This window comes from Lynx canadensis, chromosome A1 (genome assembly GCF_007474595.2).
Source record: "Lynx canadensis isolate LIC74 chromosome A1, mLynCan4.pri.v2, whole genome shotgun sequence".
Taxonomy (NCBI): Eukaryota; Metazoa; Chordata; class Mammalia; order Carnivora; family Felidae; genus Lynx; species Lynx canadensis.
In genome coordinates this window covers 99703633-99727827 of record NC_044303.2, presented here as the reverse complement: position 1 = coordinate 99727827, position 24195 = coordinate 99703633, and the positions used below count along the sequence as shown (strand labels likewise).

At 35.8% G+C, this 24195-nt stretch overlaps 1 long non-coding RNA gene across 1 annotated transcript; it reads left to right on the top strand.

The window, feature by feature from the left end:
* The first annotated feature begins 819 nt into the window (after window positions 1-819).
* Window positions 820-23951, top strand: LOC115502646. The gene is made up of 3 exons (XR_003965155.1): window positions 820-829; window positions 3509-3516; window positions 23791-23951. It is a non-coding gene; the product is annotated as an uncharacterized LOC115502646 (long non-coding RNA).
* Window positions 23952-24195: the final 244 nt, after the last annotated feature.

Genomic DNA, 24195 nt, shown 5'->3' with positions numbered 1-24195 from the left:
CAACCAACTGAGCCACCCAGGCGCCCCTGTAACATTTAAAGTCTTAAACTGAGGGGTGCCTGGGTGGCTCAGTCAGTTAAGCGTCCGACTTCAGCTCAGGTCATGATCTCGCGGTTGGTGGGTTCGGCCTGGTGAGCTCTGCACCAAAAGCACTGGGCCCACTTCAGGTTCTCTGTCTCCTTCTCTCTCTGCCCCTCCCTCTCCCTCTCTCTGTCTCTGTCTCTCTCTCTCTAAAATCAACATTTAAAAAAATAAAGTCTGAAACTGCGAATTAGTATGTTCATTGAGTTTTAAAACTCTTAAGAAAAAACTATCTGTGGGGGCACCTGAGTGGCTCAGTTGGTTTAGTGTCTGACTCTTGATTTGTTTTCAGGTCATGATCACAGGGTCATAGGATCAAGCCCTGCTTCAGGCTATGTGCTGAGTGTTAGGCCTGCTTAGGATTCTCTCTGTCCCTCTGCCCCTCTGCCCCTCTCTCCTGCTCATGCTTGCCCTCTTCCTCTAACATTAAAAAAAAAAAAAAAAATTGTATGCATGACACTGGATTTTAATGAAACCTATTTTGTTGACTATTTCATAATACATACAAATATAGAATCATTATTTTGTACACCTGAAACCTACAATGCTATTTTGGTAATTATATCTCAATAAAAAATAAAGTCTTAATTTGGAATCAGAAGAATTCTAGATTGGGGGCGCCTGGGTGGCTCAATCAGTTAAGCGTCCAACTTTGGCTCAGGTCATGATTTCACGGTTTGTGGGTTCAAGCCCCGCATTGGGTTCTGTGCTGGCAGCTCGGAGCCCAGAGCCTGCTTCAAGATTCTGTGTCTCCCTTGCTCTCTGCCCCTCCCCTGCTTGTGCTCTGTCTCTGTCTCTCAAAAATGAATAAATGTAAAAAAAATTAAAAAAAAAGAATTCTAGATCTGAAATTAGACATCATTTAGTTTAACCCATTTTTTTTTGCATATGAAGAAAATACAGCTAATTGAGTTATTGAATCTGTTGCCCAAGAAACTAGCATAATGTAAAACCTTCAAACATAGGAATTCAGAGCAAGTGACAGAGCTCTTCAGAATACTGAAAAAAGAACTGAGGCAGGACTATAGCGTTTCCCCACTTACCAAGTCAGGGTCTGGACAACAGAATCTTGCTATTATTTTAACAATGATTAGAGATAACATGCTGGGACACCTGGGTGGCTCCGTCGGTTAAGCGTCCGACTTCAGCTCAGGTCATGATCTCACGGTTTGTGAGTTGGAGCCCCAAGTGGGGCTCTGTGCTGACAGCTTAGAGCCTGGAGCCTGCTTCTGATTCTGTGTCTCCCTCTCTCTCTCTGCCTCTCCCCCATTTGTGCTCTGTCTCTCTTTCTCTCAAAAATAAATAAAATGTAAAAGAGAAAAAAGAGAGATAACATGCTAATTATAATCAATTTTATCTATTATGTGCTAGTAAGAAAGAGATTACATATAACATACAATCTATATGTTATATATGTTTATAACAAGAAATAGATTTCTTTTTTAACATTCTGTAATACTCTTTTTACTAATTTAGATCCTTGGTGAGAATTCTGTGTGTTTTTAAGATTATCCATTATCTTATAGAGTAAATGAAACACACACAGCACTATGGAAAACCAAATAGAGTATTATAAACTGATAATTTATATATATATATATATATATATATATATATGTTTCTTTTTTGTTGTTATTGTCTAATTGTTGTATAAAAAACCCTCTCTCTATATGTAATGTATACAATTGAATGAGCTTGGACATAGGTAGGCCTATCTGTCATACCATCACTGCAATCAAGATAATAGATATATTCATCACTTCCTTGTGTCCCTATGTTGTTTTCTCTTGTACCAGGAACACTTAATAAGAGATCTACCCTCTAAATTAATTTTTTTTAATTTATTTTGTATTTTGGAGAGAGAGAACATGAGCTGGGGAAAGAGGGAAATGGGGGAGGGGGGAGAGGGAGAGACAGAGAGACAATCATAAGCAGGCTCCACACTCAGCACAGAGGCGAATGTGTGGTCTGATCCCATGACCCTGGGACCATACCTGATCTGAAATCAAGAGTCAGACACTCAACTGACTAAGCCACCCAGATGACCCTACCCTCTAAACATTTTTCTAAAGTTTATTTATTTTTGAGAGAGAGGGAAAGAGAGGAGAGAGAAAAAGAAAGAGAGCTCATGAGTGGGGGAGGGCAAAAAAGAGAGGGAGAGAAAAATCCCAAGCAGACTCCATGCTGCCAGCACAGAGTCTGATGCGGGGCTCAAGTCCACCAACCATGAGATCATAACCTAAGCCAAACTCAAGAGTCAGATGCCTAAGTCACTGAGCCACCTAGGTGCTCCACCCTCTAAATTTTTAAGTATACAATACCACATTGTTTTCTCTAAGCAGTATGTTGTATATCAGATCTGCACAGTATACTCTTTTATAACTGTACATTTAAATCCATTGAATAACTCACCATTTCCCCTTCCTCCAGGAAACTACTATTTTGAGCTTTTATGAGTATTATAACTAGATGCTTCATTTGTGTGGAATTATGCAGTATTTGTCAGTCCCAGAAGGACACTTACTTAGGATAATGTCTTCCAAAGCCATCCCTGTTGCCACAAATGCCAAGAGTTCCTTTTTCTGGCTGAATAATTTTCCATTGTATGTGTATACTATGTATTCTTTTTCAATGATCTGTTGAACATTTGGGTTGTTTCTATATCACAGATATCGTGAAGAGTGCTACGAAGAACATGGAAGTAAACCGATCTCTTTGAGAAGAGGATGTCAATTATTTTGGATCGATACCCAAGAGTGTGATTGCTGCACCGTATGGTAGTTTTCTTTTTTTTTTTTTTCTGATAATCTCCACACTTTTTTCCATAGTGACTGTACTATTTCACATTCCCATGAGCCGTGCAGAACAGCTCTGATTTCTCCACCGTCACCAACACTTCTTGCTGGTTTTCTTGATAACAGCCATTCTAACAGGTGTAAGGTGAGAGCCCTATGATTCTTATTTGCATTTCTTTGATGATTAGTGAGAGTAAGCCTCTTTTCACATCTCTGTTGGCTATCCGTAGGTCTTTGGGAAAATGTCTATTCAGTTCCTTTGCCCATTTTTTAACCTAGTTATTTTGGCTTTTTTTGTGTGTGTATGACTAATTTGTAGGAGTTCCTTATGTATTTTGGAAATGAACTCCTTATCAAATACATGGTTTACAAATATTTTCTCTCATTCTGTATGTTACTTTTCCCCTCCGTTGGTCGTTCCCTATGCAGAAGCCTGTTACTCTTATATAGTCGCCCTTCTCTGGTTTTACTTTTGTTCCCCGTGAAGTCATTTCCAAAGATCCATGTCTTTAACTTCAACCCTGCCTTCTTTCAGCAGTTTTACAGTTTCAGGGCTTATGTTTCAGTCTTTAATCATTTTTAGTCGATTCTTATACAGAGGGCTTCATACTATTTACCAGACAAGTCAAAAGGCAGTAAAGTGATGTCTTCCAGTGTTAAAGTCAGCTTTCAATCTATAATTCTCCACCTCACATATCAAAAAGGAAATTAAGACTATCTCAGACATTACTAATAATACCACCATCACTACCCACTGAAAAAATCCAGTGTCACGAGACTTAAGCTACAAAAATACTAGTTACTCATTCAGGAGGGAGAGGATACCAGATAGAGGCTTTTTATAGCTGATTAGATATAATAATAATAATAATAATAATAATAATAATAATAATAATTAATAATAAAGTGTCCTTAACCTACTCTTTGAGGAAACCAGGTAAAGACTGGTGTGAAAGAAGTATCAAGGGAAAGCTTACACCATATTAAGCCAAGTGAAAATGAAAACACACCCTATCAAAACATGTAGAATACAAACAAAACAGTGTTTACAAAAGAGAAATTTACAGCACTCAATACTTGCGTCAGAAAAGAACAAAAATCTCAAGTCAGTGACCACAGGTTTTGCCTTTAAAAACCAGCAAAAGAAGGACAATATCTAACCAAGCAGCGTAAAGCAGGGAAAAACCATCAGGGTAAAAACCAAATTAATAAACAACAAAAAATGTGCATAAAATATCAATGTGACAAAAACTGGTTGTTTGAGAAGATCAACAAATTGAGAAATGAAAAGGACATCACCGCAGACCCTTCAAATATTATAGGATAATTAATAAACAGTATAAAGAACTTTTTAATCACAACTATGACAAATACATGAATTGTAGCAATGTTGTTGAAAAATGAAAGAAGAAAGACTTGTACAGTACAGGAACTATAGCTGCTAAATAATTTGAATTTAGAGTTACACAATTTCAAAAAAAAAAAGTACCAAACCCCAGGACATAAAGGTCATTTTTCCAACTAGTATTTCCATCCATGCAAAAAATAAAAGACTTTGACACTTAGCTTCAGGAAATAAGGATAAGTCCTAATTGTCCTGGTTCACTCTATGAAAATCTGCAGCTGCCATAAAAAAATGCAGGATATATATTGTATACCTCAAGCTAATGCTACACAAGAAATTATTTATTATTGTTTATAGTTTTGTATAATTTATTCATTTATTTACTTTGAGAGAGAGAGAGAGAGAGAGAGAGACAGAGCATGAGCGAACCTGGGAGGGGCAGAGAGAGAGCATGAGAGAGAGAATTCCAATCAGGCTCCATACCATTAGCGCAGAGGTCAACGGAGAGCTCGAACTCATGAACCATGAGATCATGACCTGAGCCACGATCAAGAGTCAGATGCTTCACTGACTGTGCCACCCAGGTGCCCCAACGAACTGGATTTTAAATAAAAGCTTGAAAAGATAATCTACAAGAAATAAATGTAGGATATATCATATATGTATACATATAAGAGTAAGTCTCTGGCTAAAATTCAACTTATAGTTCACTTCCCTGTGGTTATACAAAAGGTAAGTGTAAAATAACTGACTACTCATTTTGTGAAATAACATAAAATGAGTACAGATTTTAAGATGTATTAATTAGTATAGCAGATTGCCAGTGCATCATCAAATCAAGGAGGGGAAAGGTGAGGGATAGTCCCTTAGCAATAAAAGGAAATGCTCTTAAATGAATAATGTAAACACTTTAAGCTCATCTCTGAAATTTAGAATAGATTCTTGGTTGGTAAAAAACACACAGAGTTAAACAGAAGTATTGCATTAATGCAATTTCAAAAGCAAAGACAGGTCAAAGACCTCACAATGAATATGATAACAAGATAAAATACAGAATTCATAATGTAATGCTTACAGAATAAGTAGGGCTTAAATTGGAGAGACGCTTCGTGTTTCTCCCTTTTACCTTCTCTGATTTTTTAAGGCATGTGGTCAAGAGCGTGATTAACAATAATCTCTGTTTCAAAATATTTAGCACACGCGGGTATAGCTATCTATCTCACCATAGAAAATTCACTTTTCAGGACCACTTGGGTGGCTCAGTTGGTTAAGTGTATGACTTCAGCTGAGGTCATGATTTCACCATCCATGGGTTTGAACCGCACATCTGGCTCTGTTGCTGATAGCTCAGAGCCTGGAGCCTGCTTCAGATTCTGTCTCCCTCTCTCTCTCTCTGCCCTCCTGCATTTATGCTCTCTCTCCAAAAAATGAATAAACATTAAAAAATTTAAAAAAAATTAATAACAAAGAAAATTCACTTTTCAATCTAAGTAAAAAGTATCATTAAAGCTCTAGCTAAATACTAACGTTAGCTATTATACAATGAAATTACAGGATCTGTGGCCTTTTGTAAAATAATACTTCACCCAGTAAGACTCTTATGTATAACACACTATTTCAACAGCATTTTCTTTGTAAATAAACAGGCTGATTGTTGTTATCACTGAAACTGTGATATTTAAAAGCCAAACTGTTTACCAAAACTCGACCATCTATAATGAATATGCTTAGATTATTTTCTTGAGTGTAAAATACTTCAATGCTGCTAAAGCAAATACCCATAAAACATGTTGCTGTGTTGTTCCTTTTCTCAACCTCAGGAAAACTTGACATGAAGGAAAAAAGTCACAGAAAGAGTTCTGCTCTTCAAACGATATTAGAGGCAAAATCACAATGATAATTCATAGTCGAATAAAAACACGGGGCCTGAAGGAGTGCAGAACTTATGTCTACTTGACTACTTAAAGTCACAGCATGCGTTTTGATTTTAGAAGAAAGGTGATCTCTTAGAGAAAGAGTTTTTATTGTGGTAACAACACTTACCAGGAAATCTTCCCTCTGAACAAATGTGCTGAATACACTACAGCATTATTAACTACAGGCACTACTGTTGTGCCCTAGAATGGATTCAGCTTGCATAACAGATACTTTATGCCCCTTGAACAACCTCCTACTTTCCCCTTCCGGGAGGCCTCTCCCCTACCCCACCGCTGCCCCAGGCCCTAGTAGCCAACTTTCTACTCTGCTTTCAAGACTTTGGGTACTTTAGATACTTCAAGTAAGTACTTGTCCATCTGTGACTGGTTTATTTCACTTAACCAATTTCTCTATTTTTGGGGAGGGGAGGCGCTTCTTTCAGATTAATCAAGTATTTTTCAGGTATACAAGTTTCCCTTGTAGACTTTTTTTTTTTTTATTCTTTATTTGTTTTTGAGAGACAGTGAGCCCTAGTGCGAGTGGGGGGAGGAATGGAGAGAGAGAGGGAGACACAAAATCCGAAGCGGGATCCAGGCTCTGAGCTGTCAGCACAGACCCTGACGTGGGGCTTGAACTCACAAACTGCAAGAGCATGAGCAGAAGTCTGACGCTTAACTAACTGAGCCACCCAGGCACCCCAAGACTTCTTTTGATATCTATTTCTTAACTAATTTGCTTAGTGCTTATTTTAGAGAGTACATTTGTATCCATGTCTTCTACCCTGTTTTCCTGGGCTCGTGAGTGCTCTTTGCTCTACCTTCATAAAAATGTCTCCAATTCCAGTCGGTCTGTCAATGTCCCAGTCATCACCTTCCACTTCATTCACTGTCCCTCCAATCTTTTACTCTGGGGTTTTTTCAGCACTTGATTCTCTGTTTCAGAGAATTTGAGCTATTTGGCTTCTAGACCTGAAAGCTTCAGCTAAAACAATGGTTTCACCTCAAAGTAAAAGTCTACCCAAAGTAAAATCAAAGTAAAAATCTTCTATGCTGTGATCTCTTTTCGACCTTGGCTCCCGTACGTTTTCAGACCTTTAGCTGTTCTATATCAGGTGTTACCTACTGGGTATCATTCAGATTTTACAGTTATATGTTATGATGCTTTGTCTGATACCAACTATTCGTACCTAGCTGGAAGTAGTTCATAAAATATTTAATGTATTTCTTCACTAAATATTTTTGAGCACTTACTATTTATTTAGTATATATTTATTGAGCACATACTGAGCACCTGTTACTTTTCAAGGCAGTGGGCATATAACAGTGAAATAAAACATTACTTTTTTTTTTAAGACAGAAAGGTTTTTATTTTTTTTCCCTTTGAATTCTGTCAGCTTGCTATTATTAATCACCGATTTAACATAGGGGTTACATTAATATCTCCCAGTGCATTTATGAAGCTAATTACACTAAGTTGTTTCCAATTGCAAATCTGATCCTCTGTATCTATTCCAAAAAATGTATTCTTGTAAAAACAATACTTGTTTTTTAAAAATTATTTTACAGTAAACTTCTCAACTCCAAACCTCAAATACGTGAAAGTTATTTCTTTTTTGGGGTGGGGGGGGAGGAAGCTTTATTCTTTTTTTTAATTGCACCAAAAATTAACAGTAATTATTTTTTAAAATTTGTATTTTAAGTTTGTATTTAGTTTTGTATTTAACATAGTGTTATACTGGCTTCAGGTGTACAATATATGATTCAACACTTCCATTCAACACCAGGTGCTCATCACAACAACTTCACTCCTTAATCCCCATCACCTGTTTCCCCCACCCAGCCCTGCGCCTCCTGCCCCTCTAGTAACCCTCAGTTTGTTCTCTAGACTTAAGAGTCTGTTTCTTGCCAAAATAACTCTACTCTTATAAAATGTATATTCTAGTGTGGGGACATGAACTGAAAAACTATAAACACACATATTTACTATTATTTGTGCTAGGTGGGTAAATATTCTGTCCTGAAAAATTTAAGAAGAAAATAGTGATAAGCATACCTTTAGATAGGATGGTTAAGGAAGTACTCCTAGTGGAGGTTAACAGAAACACCATAGATGAAGTGACACAGTGAACTATTTGGGGGAAATAATAGTACATAGAGAGAAGGGAAAGTGCACAAATCTAAAAGTATGAGATTGTGCGTTTTCCCAGAGAATAGCAAAAAGGCCAGTGGGGTGCGAAGAAATTATGGGTGATAACAATAGAATGGAAGCTGAGACAGATTCAGGGGGCAAGAATGTACAGATTTAAATGTTGTAACAGTAACATGGGATTTTATTCTAGTTGTTAGTAGTTATTAGAGGGTGATATGATATGGCTTAAAGTTTCAAAAATATTTCTTTGATTGTTTTGTTGATAATAGATGGAAAGAAGTAAAAGAAAAAAGAAAAAAGAAAAAAAAGCATTTCAAAATCATTTATTTTCTACTTTTCTCCTTTTGTGCTCCTCGCAATGCTTAAACTGAATTAGGATTGTATTATATTTTCATGGATATATCATGAGAAAGATGTTATCCCAGAGGTTTACATTATTTTTTTGCTGACTTATAGTGTTTTCCTGATGAGAGAAATGACACATAAAATATTGATATAATAACATTAGTAATGGATTATCATAGATTAATCCATGAACTGTATTCATAAATTTGAGGTATGAAAATTAGAAACAAAAGATTTTATACTATGTGTCATTAATATGGGAGTGTATAAGATAATTGTTAATACCTGTAGTCACATTTATTATTTTTGAGTATTATTAAATAGTAAGCACTATGGTAAGAGGTTATCTTTCTTTATTCTAAATTGCTCAGGGAGGTACGTGTTGTTATCATGCCTCTTTTTTGACAAAGAGGCAGCAAGTAGAGTTTAAGTAACATTCTCATGATCACACAGCTACTAAATGAAGAAACTCAGGATTTGAGTTGGGGAAGAGACAGTGCTGTAAACCATTACATTCCAGTGCTTTCCAATATATGGGGCGGGGAGGGGGGGAGTGGAGGTAATACTAATACAAAAAACCTGAATTTCCTCCGTGAGTCTTTAACCTAATAGTCCAAATAACGTAATTTTTTCACTTCGTAATTTATTTAACATTTGCAGCTACCTTATAAAACCTAAACCCTGAATTATTTTAGGTAACTGTTCTTCAAAAACATTTAAACATCTTAAGGCCACTGATATACAGTCATTTCATTAAAAAGTACTGAGTTTGGGGGGCACCTAGGTGGCTCAGTTGGTGGAATCTCTGCCTCTTAATTTCAGCAGGTCATGATCCCTGAGTTGTGGGATCAAGCCTCACCTCAGGCTCCCCGTTGAGTGTGGAGCCTGCTTGGGATTCTCCTCCTCTGCCCCTCTCCCCGGGTTATGCATGTTCTCTCTCTTTCTCAAATTAAAAACAATATAAAATAAATAAAGATTTTTAAAAAGTACTGATATTTGAAAACTGCACACATTTTGAAAAATTAAGGTTAAGTATTTTCCTGCTTCATATTTCACTTCCTGGAAAAAATTAGCCCCCAACTCCCACCACTCTCTGGTATTCCCTGTTTTTTTTTTTTTTTTTTTTTAAGTTTATTTATTTTTGAGAGAGAGAGAGAGAGAGAGAGAACAAACTAGGGAGGGGCAGAGAGAGAGAGAGAGAGGGGGACATCTACTTCCCCCTCAGGAATCTGACTAATGATCTGTTACATTCTTAAGAGGAACCTTAAGCCTGAGGGGGTATGCTGTGGTCAGACACCCCAGCATTGTTCCAAAATAAGTTTTTCCCCACCCTGTGACCTCAGGTCTTATCCTTTCCCTCTCTGCCTATTTTATCCTATGTTTTCCTATCGTAACTTGGTGCCCAGGGTCAACCAGAGGCTAAAAATGACAAACTTTCAGCCAGTTCTCACTTCAACAACTATTTTTTGAAAGTAATGAAAAATGCAGTGTACATATGACGATGCAGGAGAGGAATACGATAGGAGAGAGGATTTTTTCATAGAAAAATCAATCAGAAAGCTAAAAAGAATATACAGTCAAGGAAAGTACCAGAAAGCCCAAACCACACATACTGTAGAAAAATAAAATAGAATGTGAGAAGTTCTGTTTTGTTTTGTTTTTAAATAAAAAATTGTCTTCCTAGGGGCGCCTGGGTGGCGTAGTCGGTTAAGCGTCCGACTTCAGCCAGGTCACGATCTCGCGGTCTGTGAGTTCGAGCCCCGCGTCAGGCTCTGGGCTGATGGCTCAGAGCCTGGAGCCTGTTTCCGATTCTGTGTCTCCCTCTCTCTCTGCCCCTCCCCTGTTCATGCTCTGTCTCTCTCTGTCCCAAAAATAAATAAACGTTGAAAAAAAAAATTAAAAAAAAAATTGTCTTCCTTGGTTGAAAAGGGAAACCTGGCCTCCAGGCAATATGAGATCTTCTGAACATAAAGAAAACTGGGATTACCAAAGTAATTTGAAAAATGTCACCTTTAAAAATTGTACTGTAATGACCAATTCTTGGGGGGGGGGAGCTCCATGTTTCATTTTAATTATAAATCTGACAGGGGCAATACAGAGGCTTCTGAACAAGATTTATGATAAAAGGACCAAGAAGCAGCTTATCATGCTCAACATGTATGTCTCCCAAAGGTAGGTGAAACCTGTTTCCATTACACATTTATGCAATAGAGCATCAAAGAAGTAATGTGGACAGATGGAAAGTTACTTGACTAAAGGAATGAGCAAGTAGAAGTTTCTATATTAACTCAAACATGAAACAGTATAATGCAGCCGTAAGAACTTAGATACTGGTGTCAGAATGCCTAGATTCAAATAGTCACTAAGTGATTTATGTGTTGTGAGCCATATACTCAACTATCTTTGTTTCCAGTTCTCCAATGAGAAAATAAGTATTATAGTATGTACCTGACAGGGCTGTCATAAACATTACATAAGAATAAGTATGTTAACCATTTAACTAAATTCCTGATAAAGAGATAATTATAATGAAAAGTAGCTATGGTGATGATATGATTTCTTTTAGTTGAAGGTAAAATTTCTGGAATTTCTATTCCTCTTACTTTTTAGGTTGTAAGTCATATAAGTATTGTTAGGAAACACAAAAAAAAAGATTTTATTTTTGCTTCAGTCTGTATATGCTAACCATTCTACACCTATATTGTAAGCAATTAGTGCCTTAAATTTAGACAAAATATCTAGACATTATCATTTTTTAATATTCGAGGTATTTCCTACATCAATAAATAGAAGGCACCTGATAAATCTGTTTAATGACAGGAGGAAGAAAAAGAGGCAGGGAGAAAGTGAGATAGGAAAAGTGAATTGACATTAATCCAAAGTATTTAATGTATGTAAACAAACAAACAAACAAAAAAAACAGAAAACAACTGCATATGTAAGAGTTACCCTAAGATTTTATATGAATTCTGAAGAGCCTACGTTAGCTATGAGCATGGATTAAAGCCAGGCAGGTAAGTAACATAGATTGTCTTTACTAATACTGTATTGACAAAGCCATATATTAGAGAATATCTTTCTCACATTTATTTATTTAAAAAAATTTAACATTTATTTATTTTTGAGAGAGAGAGAGAGAACGAGCAATCGAGCGTGAGCAGCAGAGGGGTAGAGAGAGAGACACAGAATCTGAAGCAGGCTCTGCACGGAGCCCAATGTGGGGCTAGAACTCATGAGCCATTAAATCATTACCTGAGCCGAAGTCAGAGGTACAACCAACTGAGCCACCCAGGTGCCCCATGTCTCACCCACATTTAATACAGAACATTTCATAGCCCATCATATACTTGGTTCTCAGTTATTACTTCATGGATTTATTTTAAATAAAAAAAATGTGAAACTAGATTTGCACACCTAGTCTGGAATTAAGAATATAGTGGAGTTCATTGCATTACTATTTACTGGAAAAATGTATGCTAATTATTGATAAAATATATATCCCAAATTCATTACATAAGAATGCAGTAACATTTCCTGCTGCTTGTAGCCTAAAAGGCAGGTGACTCAAATGAGAAGATTCATCTTATATGTATGTTTTTCAAACATTTTGGTATGAAATATTATTGGGAATCCTGTAAAGCAGCTAAAAGTTGAGAGGCTAGATAGAAATGATGTGGGAGACCAAAACCTCAGTTAGAACAAGGAATCTTGGGGATAAATTTGACGTCCTTTGTTTTATACAAAATCCCTCAAAATTCTCTAGAATTCAACATATATCTGGAGAAAATTATCAGATGGGAGCATTAGCAAAGGTATCCGCATAAATAACAACTCCAAATAAGTGTGAAGTATCCTTGAGATTTCTTTCCTGATGCCATGATTTTACTTTTGAAGTTATTTTTTGTCTGTTTTTATTTTAGATTTGAAGATGGTCAAGCATAACCAGGTTAATTAAAAAAAATGGAAGACGTATTGTAGTTTCAATGGGAAAGACTGAAGAAAACATAAAAAAATAAAGATATGGTGTTGAGATTTTCATCTTTATTCATTCCCTGTTAAGGTTGATTTTTTTCTTAACTTTATTTATTTTGGGGAGGGGGTGGCAGGGGCAGGAGAGAGGGAGAGAGAATCCCAAATAGGCTCTGTGATGGCAGCATAGAACCTATGCTGGGTTAGAACCCACGAACTATGATATCATGAGCTGAGCCTAAGTCAGATGCTTAAACCACTGAACCGCCCAGGTGCCCCAAGGCTGATTTTGTTTAAGTGGACAATAGAGAGGAATAGTTCTAATCCACAGACCTATGGAACTATCTTGATACAAAAACTTACCAACGGGTTGAGGATCAATTTCAATAGTGAAAAATATGTGTGGGTTAAAAGCATTCCCCAAATGCTTTTCTTCTCAAAGTTATTTGCACTGAAGTCTCCTAAAGATACTGGAAACCTTTGTAAGAGTGTGAAATAGTGTGCAATGGGGGTATAGTTCTATTTGTGAGTCAAAAAGATCTTATCAATATTTTACCAACCCATCTATTTTTAATCATATAAAAACATGGCACAGGAGCCTATAGATGGTGAGTACTTTTAGCAACTTAACGATAAGCACTTCCAAGCAGATTTTATCAAAGCAAAAAGAACTGCAAATTGAAAAACTCTTAATATGCTGTTATTTAAAAGTTAATCCAAGATCAGTAAGAGAATTTTCTGTAAGACTCAAATTTGCTTAACAGACAAGGTTCTGTTTCAAGATGATGGAATAGGAAGATCTGTAACTCACCTCCTTTTATGGACACACTAAACCTACAGCTACATATGAAACAGTTTCCTCAGAAACAAACGTAAAAACTGGCTAAGCAACACCTACACTTATCAGGCAAACAACAAAACAAAACAAAATCCAACAAGCCGATGACAGAGGCTGAAATGAAATCTCAATGCCTCCAGTATGGTGACGATCAGGAGGTAACTCCAAATTTGAAGATTCTCTCTGAGAAACAAAGGGTTTGAACAGCACATCAGGAACCTCAAACCCTCAGATATCTAACCTTGAAAAACAGTAGAATTGACATCCTGAAGACCTAAAGCAAACTGATAAACAGTTTTTCAAAAAATCATCCTTTTGGACTCACCTGCTCCAGAGACCAGTGCAAAAGCACTAACTGATAGGCGCCCAGATTTTGTGTGAAAGAGGCTTCTTTACTCACCTTCAATTGTCCGCCTGAGGGTTGGGCATGTAACTTAATACACATGGAGAGGGCTACTAGGATGCTCTTCAGGGAAGATGGCTGGTGGGCACCATTTTTATACTCTCTCTGCTCCACGGTATATGCCATCTTTTGACTCCAGCTTGATGTTACTTCTTGGAAAAGACTTTGTAACCACCTCCGGCAACCTGACTTTTCTGGCTGCCGCCCAAAAGACACCAGATTGCCTGGCTCCAGTGGCCTGCAGGGCTAATTACCTGGGGTCCCACAGGACTATACCTAACAGAGAAAGGATTCTTCGATAACTACCACTCCCTAGACACAGCAAGAATCAATAGTCTCAAGAGCCTAGGCTTTATATGAAAGAGGTTAATTAGGTTATCTTCATAGTGTTGGCCTGAGGGGCCGACTTCTAATTAAATACACATCTAAAAGGTGACTGTAATCCTTTCCAGAGATCTAAGGCAGCAGGTTCTATCTTCAGATTCCCTTTGGTCCCGTTTCAAGTGCCAGTGAAAGGGACCTTTTAGACTGGGGAGTCATTATAAGTAAAAGAGGATGCTTGAACAATTGCAAAGGTTGGAGAGACAACTAAGAACTAGGGCAGGGTTGAACAATATGGTTTGTCTCCTTACACAAAGCCACTCCTTCAAGACAGGGGGAGGTACTTAACTAATAGAGGGAGAGAGAGAGAGAGAGAGAGAGAGAGAGAGAGAGAGAGAGAGAGAGAAAGGAAAAAAAAAGAGAGGAATTGGATCTAAATTAAAATAAAAAGCAAAGTTTATAAAAAAAAGCAAATATCTCAGGTTAGTGATGTACCTGATTAAGAGCTCAAAATAATTATTATAAACATGCTCAGTGAACTAAAGAGAAGAATGAACACAAAGGGACACAAAGAGACAGAAATTATAACAAAGTACAAATTGAAGTCACAGAGCTGAAGAATACAATAGTTGAACTGAAAAATACACTACAGGGGTTTAAGAACAGACCAGATAAAGCAGAAGAAATGATCAGTGAACTCAGAAAAAGGACACTAGAACTCACTCAATCAGAGCAGCAAAAATGTAGAGAAGGAAAAATGTGAATAAAGCTAAGAGACTAATGGGACAACATCAAGCAGACCAATATTCACATTATGGGGGTCCCATAAGGAAAAGAGAGAGTGAAAGGGATAGAAAAAGTATTCGAAGAAATGATGCATGAAAAATTGCCTAACCTGCAAAAGGAAAGAGATATCAAGATCCTTTAAGTCCAGAGACTTCCAAATAGACACACACAACAAGACGTGTTATAACTTTTAAAGTCCAAAGTGAAAGAACAGGATCTTAAAAGCAGCAAAAGAAAAACAACCTGCTATGTACAAACGATCCCACTACGACAATAAGCAGATTTTTCAGCAGAAACTTGTCAGGCCAGAAGGCTCTGGCATGATATAGTCACAGTGCACAAAGAAAAATTCCCACCAAGAATGCTTTATAGGGCAAAGCTGTCCTTGGGAATTGAAGGAGTGGCCAAGAGTTTTCCAGATAGTCTAAAACTAATGGATTTCATTACCCGTGAAAGAGCCTTAAAATAAATGTTAAAAGGGACTTTTGTAAGCTGGCATTAAAACATGCTAACTAGTAACAACAACAATAACAACAAAAGACATGAGTGGAAATCTCTCTGATAAAGATAAATATAAACTAAAGGTGGTGGATTAAGCTTTTACAAAATTAGTATGAAGGTTAAAAGGACAAAAGTAGTAAAAAAAATAACTAACCACAATAATTATCTTAGGAATTTATAAGAAAATGACGTAAAATATAACTCAAAAACATAAAATGTGGGAGTCAAAAGGTAAATATGTAAGGCGTTAGAATTTACCCAAGCTAAAATAGATGGCTATAAATATGTTATTATATGTATGCCATATGGTAACCACAAAACAAAAACCTATAGCAGATACATGAAAGACATATTAATATAAACATACCACCAAAGAAAATCATGAAACCAGAATGGAAGAGTCCAAGAGGAGAAAAAAATGAACAAAGGAACTACAAAACAGCCAGAGAACAGTTAACAAAATTGCAGTAAGTGCACACTCGTCAATGATTACTGTAACTATAAAAGAACTACGTTCTCCAATCAAAAGACTGAGTGTCACTAAAGACACACCTATATACTGTCTGCAAGGGAGTCAAGTGAGATAGAAGGAGACACACAGACTGAGAGTGAAGGGATGAAAAAAGATGTTCCACATAACAGAACAGACTTAAAAAAAATAATGCAGTAAAAGAGAAAAATAGGCACTACATAATGATAAAGGGTCAGTCATACAGAAGGATATAACACTTATAAATATTTATACACCTAAAACAGAAGCAGCTAAATACGAATAAACTTAAAGGGAGAATAAGATAGCAGTAAAATAATAGTAGAGGACTTTACTCCCCGACTTTCATCAATGGGTAGATAATGGAATATTGATCTTGAGTGACGTGTTAGATCAGAACGACTTAACAGATATACACTTCTGTATCCAAAAGCAACAGAATACATATCCTTCCCAAAGGCTTGGGACGGATACATCTTCAGGATACATCATATGTTAGGTCACAAAACAAGTCTGAATCAATTTAGGAAGACTGAAATCATACAAAGCATCTTTTCTAAACAGGATAGTGTGAAACTAGAAATCACATACAAGAAGAAAACTGCAAAATTCACAGAAATATGGAGCTTAAACCACATGCTACTGAATCACCAATGGGTGAAGTAAGAAATCAAAGATGAAATTTAAAAAAAATACCTTGACTAATTAATTAATCAAAAGGGAAAAACAACATACCATAGTTTATGGGGCACAAGAAAAGCAGTTCTAAGAGGAAAGTTCTAATCTGAAAAAAAAATCTCAGATAAACAACCCAGCCTTACACCTCAAGGAACAAAAAAAAGAACAAAGCCCAAAGTAAGGAGAATGAAAGGAATAAAAAGATTAAAGTGGAAATAAATGAAATAAAAACTAAAAGGACAATAGAAAAGATTAATAAATTTAAGAACTGGTACTTGCAAAGATACACAAAATTGACAAATCTTTAGCCAGACTAACCAAGAAAAAAGAGAGTGGGAAATAAATAAAATTAGAACTATAATAAGAGACATTACAACTGATAGCACAAAAATATAAAGGATCATAAGAGGTTACTAGGAAATATTACATCCAAAAAATTGGACAACCTAGAAGAAAAGGATAAATTATTCCTAGAAATATGCAAGTACCAAGACTGAATCATCAAGAAATGGAAAATCTGAACAGATCAATTCCTAGTAAGGAGACAGAATCAGTAATTAAAAATCTCCCAACAAACAAAGGTCTAGGACCAGATTGCTTCAATAGTGAAGTCTGCCAAACACTAAAGAATTAATACCAATAATTTTTCAATCTCTTACAAAAAAACACAAAGCGAGGGAATATTAACAAACTCATTTTATCTAGCTCTCATTACCCTGATACCAAAACAGATAGCTAACCACAAGAAAAGAAAATTATAGGCAAATATCTTTGATGAATAGAGATGCGAAAATCATCAACAAAAATTAGTAAACAGAATTCAACAATGATTGAAAGCAACATACACCATGATCAAGTGAGATTTATTCCAGGGATGCAAGGATGATTCAGCATTGTTAATCAATCAATGAGATATACCCCATTAACAAAATGAAGGATAAATATTATGTGATCATCTCAAGAGATCCAGAAAAAAGCATTTGACAAACATCAACATCCATTTATGATTAAAAACTCTCAACTAAGTGTATATAAGGGAATCATACATAGCTCATTATAAGTTACATGGGCCAAACCCAAAGCTAACATAATCTTCTATAATCAGGAACAAGACAAGAAGGCTCAATCTTACCACTTTTTTCAACTTAGTATTGAAAATCCAGCCAAAGCAATTAGGTAGAAAAAGGAATGAAAGTCATTCAAATTGTAAAGGAAAAGTAAAGCTGTCACTATTTGACAGGATAAAATATTACAGAGCAAACCCTGAAGACTCCATCAAAAAGCTGTTAGAACTCATACATAAATTCAGTCAAGAAATAGGATACAAAATCAATATACAAAAACTAGTTTTTATACATGAATAACAACATTCAAACAAATTAACAATCCTACTAACAACTGCATCAAAAATTATACAATACCTAGGAATAAATTTAACCTAAGAGGTGACAGACCTACATACTGAAAACTACAAGACATTGATGAAAGAAATTGAAGAAAATACAATTAATGGAAAGATCTATAGATCTATAGAATCAATAATCCCTATGAAAATTCTAACAACATTTTTCATGGAAATGAAAAAGTCCTAAAATTTGTAGGGACCCCAGAAGACCCCAAAGAGCCAAAGCAACCTTGAGAAAGAAAAGCAAAGATGAAAGTATCATCCTCCCAGATTTCAAAATATATTCCAAAGCCATAGAAATCTAAAAAGTATGCAAATGGCATGCAAATATCAACCCAAGAGAATGGAGAGGCCAGAAATAAACCCACACAAAATGGTCGATTTATTAATGACAAAGATTAACCGTGAATATACACTTGGGAAAGCATAGTCTCTTCAATATGGTGCTGAAAACCTGAACAATCACAAGCAAAAAAATAAAACTGGATTACTAGCTTACATTATGCATAAAAACGAACTCAAAATGAATGACAGACCTGAAATCATAAAACTCCTAGAAGAAAACAAAGGTATTAAGCTCCTTCACATGTCTTGGAGATGACTTCTTGGACTTGGCACCAAAAGCAAAGATAACAAAAGCAAAAAACAAGTGACACTACATCAAACTAAAAGGATTCTGCATACCAAAGTAAACCATCAACAAAGTGAAAATCCAGTCTGCCAAATGGGAGATAATATTTGCAAATAATATATATGCAACAGGGATAATATCCAAAATATATAAAGAACTCACATGACTCTGTAGTGAAAAAAAATATCTAAAAATTGGAAAGAGGATCTTAATAGATGCCAACGTTTCTTCAAAGATGGCCATATACACGTCCAAGAGGTACCCAAAAAACTGCTTAACATAACTGATCTTCAGGAAAATGCAAATTAAAGTAATGCAATGAAGTATCACGTCACAAGTGTTAGAATGGCTAGTAACAAAAAGACAAGAGAGAAGTGCTGGCAAAGATATGGAAAAAAGGGAATACTTGTGCACCCTTGGAATATGAATTGGTGTGACTACTATAGAAAACAGTACAAAGATTGCTCACAAAATTAAAAATAGAACTGCCATATGATCCAGTAATGCCACTTGTAGGTATTTATCCAAAGATAACAAAAACACAAACTTGAAAAGTGGTAAGTTACCCATGTTTACTGCAGTATTTTATTTTATTTTATTTTATTTTATTTTATTTTATTTTATTATTTATGTATTTATTGAGAGAGAGAGAGAGAGAGGGGGAGGGATGGACGGAGAGAGGGAGAGAGACAGCGCTTAAAGAAGGGAGGGGCAAAGCAAGAGGGAGAGAATCTCAAACAGGTTCCATGCTGTCAGTGTGGAGCCAGACCCTGGGCTTGATCCCACAAACTGTGAGATGAAGACCCAAGCTGAGATCAAAAGTTTGATGCTTCAGTGACTGAGCCACCCAGGCGCCCCCACTGCAGCATTTTTTTTAATAATAATCTAAATACGGAAACAATCAATGTGTGCACAGATGGATCAATATATAAAGAAATTGTGGTATATACATACAATGGAATACTAACGAGTCTTACAAAATATTATTAATTCTTGACACTTACAACAACTTGAATTATGAATGACATATTGTATATCCTTAATTTTAACTTTCCTTTCATTTTATGGCATACTATATATTTAGTCATATATTACAAGGAAGAAAGCATGAAGAGACAAGACTGCCACAAGTTCATATTCATTGTAGGTTCACTCCAATTACAGAAACAAAAAGAAGTACATCTCAGAATTAATGAAATGCGGACTCTTGTTTTGAATACCCCTAATTCTAAAGCACTGATACATTATAATGGGTAACTAAACAAACATTTTAGCATGGTTTTAATTTATACTGCTTTACATGAAGAAGTAGGACATGTGTGTCTTTTTTTAAATTTTTTTTTTAATTTTGTTTTTAGAGAGCCAGTGGGGAAGGGGCAAAGAGAGAAGAAAAGAGAGAATCCCAAAAAGGTTCCACACCATCAGTACAGAGCCTGACGTGGGGTTTGAACTCACAAACTGGGAGCTCCTGACCTGAGCCTAAGTCAAGAGTTGGACACTTAACTGAATGAGTTGCCCAGGTGCCCTGTGTTTCCTCTTTATAGAAGACAGGAAATGGTTATAGCATGTCATTTCCTTCACCATCATTGAGCATGATCAACAGAGGATGTGCATCAATGCACTTGTCACAAAATCGCTCTAAAGTTGTCTTCTAAGGGGCGCCTGGGTGGCGCAGTCGGTTAAGCGTCCGACTTCAGCCAGGTCACGATCTCACGGTCCGTGAGTTCGAGCCCCGCGTCAGGCTCTGGGCTGATGGCTCAGAGCCTGGAGCCTGTTTCCGATTCTGTGTCTCCCTCTCTCTCTGCCCCTCGCCCGTTCATGCTCTGTCTCTCTCTGTCCCAAAAATAAATAAATAAATGTTGAAAAAAAAATTAAAAAAAAATAAAGTTATCTTCTAATGGGAGTAGGTTTGTAAATATTTTATCGGCCATTAAATGGTATTATTAGCTGTTGTTTTACAATGGTGCCTAAGACTAACCAGCCTGCACCAAAAATTGATTTTTCTTCTCCAACTTGAGTAATTCTAGAACAAATTATATAAAATAAGAAAATACATTATACAAATAACCAAGCATCTCACTTTTTCTTTTTTTTTTTCCACTAAATTCTAATATAATTTACTGAAAATCTTCACTTTGGAGTCCAGTTTAGGCACAAGAATCTAAAATAATAGCCCATTATCAATAATTGCCTCTGTAAGGCAACCCATACACATTTCTGTATCCTATGTTCCATTATTGGGGGTCTTTTTCAAAGTTCTATCTGTCCATTACAATGCTTTTTAATGCTGTAATATTAACACTGTTGTTTAAGTTTTTAAGCTCTTAAAATCTTCTAAGATCACAATATTAGTGGCAGAAATTCAAAGTACTGTCACAAAAGCTAGCTGAGAAAGTCTGGAGGAACTGTGACCTTAGGGTATCTTAAAATTATAATCCACGGGTGACCAAGGGATTTATAACAATTTATTATTCTGGAACTTAGGGGAAAACATGAAAAAGAAATTGAGTTCCCAATACAAGTTTGACCAAGTCACACTGTATTGTTGTTGACAAAAATTGTGATAAGCCATGATATCCAATTAAAATAATATCATTTCCACAGATCTCAAAGAGCATGGACAATATGAGGAATGGAATTCAAAATTGTAGATTTTAAATCAGAAGGTTTTTATGTCATTTAAATTATAAAGGTGGAGAAGTTCCAAGTTGTATTAAGTTGAATTAAATACAAACAAGATTAACATGGCAGTGATGGATAATTTTGGGTTTTTTTTTAATATAAAGGAAGAACACAGAAATAACTGAAATTTAAAATATAATGAAAAGTTCCAGAATCTAGCATTATTTCATTATTGAAGGAAGAAGGTAGAAAACTCTATTATAGTCAAGAGAAATCCAATTTGTCATCTTTGTGTTGACTCTCACTTGCCTTCTTCACTCCATCAATTTCAGCCCCATAGGGTATAAAGGTGTGCCTGTGTTTTATATTTGTTTTTTAACAAGGTGTCTCAATGAGCCTAATTTTGTCTCCTTTAGTCATACTTTAGTAAAAGAACTATATAATTTAATATTCTTGGAAACTAGTTCTCTCATTCATGATGTAAAATTATAACACTATTTCTAACAAAAATAAAATAAATTATATATACAAATCGTATAAAGCCTTTTATTTATGAGTATTTATTGCTAAATGTTCGGACTAGATCTTGTCTTTGCTCATAATACAACCTTAAGTTTTATGAGAACTCAAACTTATAGACCCATAAAAGAAAATAAGAACATGCTTTAAGTCACTTTGGAGTCTATGCTTAAGAGAAATTTTGTTGGTAGTATTTTACACAAACTCTAGAAATATCTATAGCTTTTAGAAAATTAGGCATTATTTACCTTCTAATGTTATTTCTTCTTTATCAATGTAATGAGTCTGCGTGTTTATAGACTAATAGATTGTCTTAGTTTTCAAGGTATCATTTCCTTAAACTGCACACATAGCAGGATACTCTCCTGTGGCTCCTTTAAGTGTATCCTCCATTGTTTACTTCCTACCCTACAGTCCAGGCTTTATTGTTCCCATGTCTCCCAGTTGGGTTTTGCCATTAGTAGCTCATTAAAGACCATTAAGATATTAAAAGTGGGAGAAGTGGGAAATTTGGATTTCGTCCCCTGGCTCCTGTGCTGCTAGACCATGGCAGCTCCCTAATAGCTATGGGTCTTGCTGGATGTTAGAACCCACTCCACTTGCCCCTTCAGGTCTAGAGGTGGTAGTCTGCTTGCTGCTGCTACTATACCAGGTGTATGTCATCATCTTTTTTTGATTTGCCTGAATTCTGTTTGCACCTATGTCAAAAGCCCTTCATTAAAACCTCTTAAAAAAAAAAAAAAAAAAGAAAGAAACAAACTATAGTAAAACCTCCTCAAACAAAATTCCAGAACCAGATGACATCACAGGTGAATTCTACCAACCATTAAAAGAAAAGTTAATACCTATTCTTCTGAAAGTATTCCAAAAATAGAAGAGGAAGGAAAGCTTCCAGATTCATTCTATGAGGCCAGCATTATCCTGATACCAAAACCAGATAAAGGGACTTAAAAAAAAAGAACCACAGGCAAATATCTCTGATGAACGTAGATGCAAAAATCCTCAACAAAATACTAGCAAACCACATACAAGAATACATATTAAAAAGTCATTCGTCATGATCAAGTGGAATTTATTCCTGAGATGCAAGGGTGGTTCAATATTTGCAAATCAATCAATATGATGTATCACATCAAGAGAAAGGATAAAAACCTTATGATTCTTCCAAGAGATACAAGAAAAGCATTTGACAAAGTACAACAACCATTCATGCTAAAAAAACAATAAACAAAAAACAAAAAAACCAAAAAAAAAAAAACAAACAAAAAACCCTCAGCAAGTATGTATAGAGGGAACACAGTACCACATAATAAAGTCTATATACAAAAAACTCACAGCTAACCTTATACTCAATGGTCAAAAACTGAGAGATGTGCCTCTAATATCAGGAACGAGACAAGGATGTCCACTCTACTTTTTATCAACATAGTACTGGAAGTCCTAGCCACAACATTCATATGAAGAAGAAAAGAAACAAAAGTCATCTATAATGGTAAGGCACAAGTAAAACTTTGACTATTGGCAGATGGCATGATACTATATATAGAAAACCCTAAAGACACCACTAAGGAAACTACCAGAACTCATAAATGAATTTAATAAAGTCACAAGATACAAAATTAATATACAGACATCTGTGGCATTTATATACACCAATAATGAAGCAGCAGAAAGAGAAATCAAGAAATAAATCCCATTTACAATTGCACCCAAAACCATAACATACCTAGGAATAAACTTAGCCAAAGAGGTAAAAGATCTGTATGCTGAAAATTATAGAAATGTTATGAAAGAAATTGAAGAAGACACAAAAAAATGGAAAATCATTCCATGAGCATGGATTGGAAGGACAAATATTGTTAAAATGTTGATATTACCCAAAGCAACCTACATATTCAATACAATCCCTATCAAAATAGCACCAGCCTTCTTCACAGAGCTAGAAGAGGCAATGCTAAAAAATTGTATGGAACCAGAAAAGACCCCAAATAGCTAGAGTAATGTTAAGAAACAAAACCAAAGCCGGAGGCATCACAATTCTGGACTTAATGCTGCATGACAAAGCTGTAATTGTCAAGACAGTACTGTATTGGCACAAAAACAGATACATAGATCAATGGAACAGAAGAAAGAATCCAGAAATGGACCCACAAACATATGACCAACTACTTTTTGACAAATACAAAGCAGGAAAGAATATCCACTGGAAAAAAAAAAGCCTCTTCAGTAAATGGTGTTGGGAAAACCAGACAGTGATATGAAGAAGAAGGAAACTGGACTGCTTTTTTATACCATACACAAAAATAAATTCAAAATGGATGAAAGGCCTAAATTATCAAAATCCTACAGGAGAGAGCAACTTCTTTGATAATAGCCGCAGTAACTTCGTACTAGACAACTG